Source organism: Suncus etruscus, chromosome 2 (genome assembly GCF_024139225.1).
Source record: "Suncus etruscus isolate mSunEtr1 chromosome 2, mSunEtr1.pri.cur, whole genome shotgun sequence".
NCBI lineage: Eukaryota > Metazoa > Chordata > Mammalia > Eulipotyphla > Soricidae > Suncus > Suncus etruscus.
Genome location: NC_064849.1, coordinates 39,365,536 through 39,370,397, shown reverse-complemented (window position 1 = coordinate 39,370,397; position 4,862 = coordinate 39,365,536). Strand labels below are relative to the sequence as shown.

At 39.1% G+C, this 4,862-nt stretch overlaps 1 pseudogene; it reads left to right on the top strand.

Moving 5' to 3' along the window:
* The first annotated feature begins 2,317 nt into the window (after nucleotides 1-2,317).
* LOC126001676 (solute carrier family 2, facilitated glucose transporter member 3-like) lies at nucleotides 2,318-3,826 on the top strand (annotated as a pseudogene).
* The last annotated feature ends 1,036 nt before the right edge of the window (nucleotides 3,827-4,862 follow it).

The window sequence follows — 4,862 nt, the reverse complement described above, 5'->3', positions numbered from 1 at the left end:
TTTTGAACCTGCATGGTTTGTGTTTTCTGAATATGAGGATTTTCTTGTGACTGAGAATAGATATTTCTGTATATGCTACAAGAAATGTGCATTTCAATTAAATGTGTTATTTAAACATCTATGCTTTTGACTGTTTTGTTTGTTATGAATTAAAAAGTAATATGTTCATGTCTGTACCACTGTTCTGTTTCTGACCAGCCTTTTAAAAAATTTTATTTCTCAAGGTCACTTTTTACAGTCTGATATTTCATTTTTCCTTAAGTGCTTTTCCTACTTGTTATTCATTGACATAATATAATATCTTTTGTCTGATATTAACATGATACCCTCTTATTGTATATGTGCTCACTGATAGGCATCCTTGTAGTTTTATTTTTGGTATCACAATTTTTTGTTCAAGTATGTCTTATTGAAAGTTCAGAATGGAGAGAGCACAGCCTAAGGCCTCACTTTACCAACAGTTTTACACAGGAGATTTCAGTCTGGTTCTTTATACTACCATGTGAAAGAGCAAGTTTTGCACATTATTTTTCTTTGGTTCTGACTCTTACCCGCATGTCAGGATGTACTCCACCTACAGAACTGGGGGAAAATCTAGCATATAGGCAATTTCTTTGCTCAGCTCCACTTGACCTAAACCTCCAGTGTCACTTTTAATCACTGCTGCAGATTTGCAACTGGAAAGAGTCAGCCTTACCTGTAACTACTGAAGTTGTTAATGTTTTCAGAGGTTTTATTTACTTCTTCTCTTTAAACAATTTTGGACCACCCCCAAAAAATTATGAATCAGAGAGCTAGTATACTTGCCTGGGGTTGGGCATTTATATATGCCCAATATATATATATATATATATATGGTTTGGCCTTATATATGACCAATCCAGGTTTGATCCCTAACATCCTTTGTGTCTTATGAGCTTACTAGGATTGATTTCTAAGACAAGAACTAAGAATAATCCCTAAATATCACCAATATGGTCCAAAAACTAAAAAAAGTTTTTAAACCTTTATGAGATTTAATTCAGATACTTCCCAATTTATCCCGTTTTAAGCATGCAATTTAATGACTGTTAGTATCTTTACAACAAACTTGAGAACATTTTCATGACCTCAAGAAAATACAGGAAAGGCTGGAGCAAATAGTATAGTGGGTAGGATGTCTACCTTGCTTGTAACCAACCTGGCTTTGATTCTCAATATTCAGAGAACCTGCCAGGAGTAATTCCTGAGTTCATAGCTAGGAGTAACTCCTGAGTACCACGAGGTGTGGTCCAAAATCAAAACAAAAAGACATGAATATTTATCTGTTGCCTGTATTCCATCTTCCTCCTCTTCCCAAACTCTATTAAACCACTTAACCCACTCTATAACATTCTTCTGACTCATAGTATAAGGCTTAAATTTTTCATCATTTTCTGGGAGGGGACCTCCCAAGCAGTGCTCAGGGGATTATGAACCACTCCCAATGACATGTCATATGATGCTCCTCAGACTGTTATAATCTTAGTGATCAAAAACAACCAGAGCTACACCTGATTGGGGTCACAGGCAGGTAATGATATACCCCAGCCCATCGAGCTCTCTCCCTCACCCTGATTATCACAGTGTTTTTATGGTTCACCATGCTAGCATGTGTCAAGAGTTCACTTCTTTTATGGCCTAATAATATTCTATTATATGAATAGACCTATTATGCTTATCTGTTTGTTCATTGAGGACATGACTTGTGTTCACATTTTAACTATTATGAATAATGCTTAGAACATGTTGAGTGCAAGTTAGTTCTCTTCTTTAAAACCCTTTTATCCTTGAGAAGGACCCAAGTTCCTATCTGATATTCTACTTATATTTTTTCTATATGCATTTAAACAGGATTTCCTTGAAGTCATGACATATAGATAAAATTACAAACATGCTTGTAATCTTGGTGCTTAAATAAATATTTAAAAAAAATGCTTTTCCCTGCTTTCTAGGTCTAATACAGATTATTCCATATTTTAATATTCCTTGATAATTTTAAGCTTGATGTAGATCCAGATCTTTGAGTAGCTAAATTACTTGTTTGTTCTCAGATTTTTTAATATGTTAATAAAATATATTAAGTATAAGTTAACTTTTTATATGCGATTCAAATTTTTCATAAAAAGCCTTAATTATTCATTATTTTAATTAAGTTATTAAGAGAGCAGGAAGGGTCTCCTTGACGATGCTCTGATCTTGGAGCAAAGTTGCTGCTGAGCTTGGGGACATTTTGAAGGTTTGTTGGCAGGAGCATCTCTGGGAAGCTTTGGGGAACTGAATTAAGTTGAGGGCGGCCATGGGGACCTCGAAGGTTACTTCACACCTGATTTTTGCCATGTTTGTGGCCACAGAGGCTCCTTCTTGTTTGGCTACAACACTACATGGTCAATGCTCCCGAGACCATCATCAAGGTCTGAATGACACTTTGATGAATAGAGAAGGAACAATACCCAGCGAGGTGGTGATCACGACCCTGTGGTCTTTATCAGTGGTCATCTTCTCCATAGCGGGATGATGGGCTCCTTCTCTGTTGGAATATCCGTTAACTGCTTTGGCAGGCACAATTCCATGCTTTTTGTCAACATTTTCGCTGTCATCGGCACTTCTGAGGGATAATTGTTAGCAATTAATGGTTGCAATTCTTGTGCAGTCTCTGATAGAAATACATGTGGATATAACAATTGGTGCATGAAGTTCTGCAAACTGGGAAAGTCATTTGAAAGGCTGATTACCGACTGAATGATTATTGGCTTCTTCTGCGGTCTCTGCATGGGTTTGGTTTTGTCCCAACGTACATTGGGAAGATCTCCCCCACTGCTCAGTGGCACCCTCACCCGGTGGGCATCGTCTTTGGCATTCTGGTGGCACAGATCTTTGGTCTGAAATCGTCATGGGGACTGAGAAGTTGTGGCCTATGCTGCTGGCCTTAATCATCATTCTAGTCATCACCCAAGGTTTAACCCTTCTGTTTTGCCCCTTAAATCCTCGATTCTTGCTCATTAACAAAAAGGAGGAGGCACAGGCAAAGACAATCCTCCAACGATTGTGGGGCACCGTATATGTGGGCAAAGACATCCAGGAAATGAAAGAAGAGAGTGTCTGGATGTCGCAAGAGAAGCAAACCACCTTGCTGGAGCTGTTTAGGTCCCCCAACTAATGGCAGCCCATCCTGATCGCCATCATGCTCCAGCTCTCCCAGCAGCTCTCAGGGATCAATACTGTGTTCTATTATTCAACAGGAATCTTCAAAGATGCAGATGTGAAGTAATCCTTCTATGCCACCATTGCTGCCGGCATAGTTGATACCATTGTCACTGTAGTATCTCTGTTTCTGGTGGAAAGGATGGGTCGGAGGACTCTGCATCTGATAGGCCTTGCAGCAATGGCCAGCTGTTCCATCCTAATAACAATTTCTTTGTTACTGAGGGCTGAATAAACTTCAACGAGCATCGTCTGCATTGTGGCTATCTTGGTCTTTGTGGCCTTCTTTGAAATCGGCCCAGGCCCCATTCCCTGGTTTATCCTGGCTGAGCTATTTAGCCAGGGATCTCGACCAGTTGCCATGGCAGTGGTTGGATGTTCCAACTGAACCTCTAACTTCCTGGTGGTCCTGCTCTTCCCTTCAGACTCATTCTATATGGTTCCCTAAGTGTTTGTTGCCTTCACCATGTTCCTCTTGTTTTTCTTTGTCTTCACCTTCTGCAAAGCCTCCGAGACTTGGGGCAGGACTTTTGAGGAGATCACCTGAGCTTTTGAAGTGTGTGTGTGGGGGGGGTTTATTTTGTCTTCTAGTGTTACTGCATAAAAACTTACTTTTTAACTGTAAAGGACTTTTACCAAATAATTTTTTAAAAATAATAAAAGAAGGGCAATTAAGAATTAGAGTGAGGTGTCTGAAGAGAGGTGAGATGAAGATGACTGGGATGATGGAAGTGAAGCTGTGGAGAGGGAGGTGAGGAAATTCTCTGAGGCTGGCCTCAGTCTCTCTGAAGGAAATACTTTCATTTCTCAGAACAGTGATGTGCTTGTACAAAGAAGCTACTGAGGATTTCTTTGGAATATTTTTCCCCTTTGCCCAAGATTAAATGTAGTTATTACTTGAAATCATGAAGATGAGGATATAGTTGTTGGTGGTTGTAGGGTTTCCACTGTAACGGGAACTGGACAAGGAACGGTTCTTTCTAGAAATCTCTACCCTCATTGTATAAAAACCTTTACCCCTTGTAGTGGACTCACTTTTAAAACAACAACAACAACAACAACAAAACCACAATAAAATAAATTAACAAAAAAACCTATTACAGTCTATGTGGTAGGAGCCAACCCCTCTGTTGGTTCTTAGTTTGAGGTTTGTTATTTTCTCCATTTTCTCCTTTAGGGGATTTTTGAATATTGGCTTTTTTGTTGTTTAATTTTAACTGATAGCTTTAAAAGAGATACTATTGTTAGCTGGTCTGGGCTGGTGTAGAATTTGTGAAGTTGCCCCTGAGAGTTTGTTTCCTGACTGGTTGTTAAGTAAAAGTTGTTGATCTTAGTTAGGGTCCTGGCATGCTTGTCTATGTTTGTGACCAATATTTATGTGTCATGTGCCCTTTACAGGACCTGGATCTTTCTTCCAGACTCCTTCAGAGACCTTGCAAGTGTGAAATGTGCTGTGAGGCTCAGATCTGAGACCCTGAAAGTGTCTCAGTGGAAATTCCACATATGTTCCAACAGCCTCTTTTGAACAGAAAGTGTTTTTAACAAAACAAAACAGACCATTCATCTCTGTATATAAGTAGTAACACTGCCTCTAATGAGTAGAATTTGTGCCCATTGTTTTTTTTGGTTTATTTTTTGTT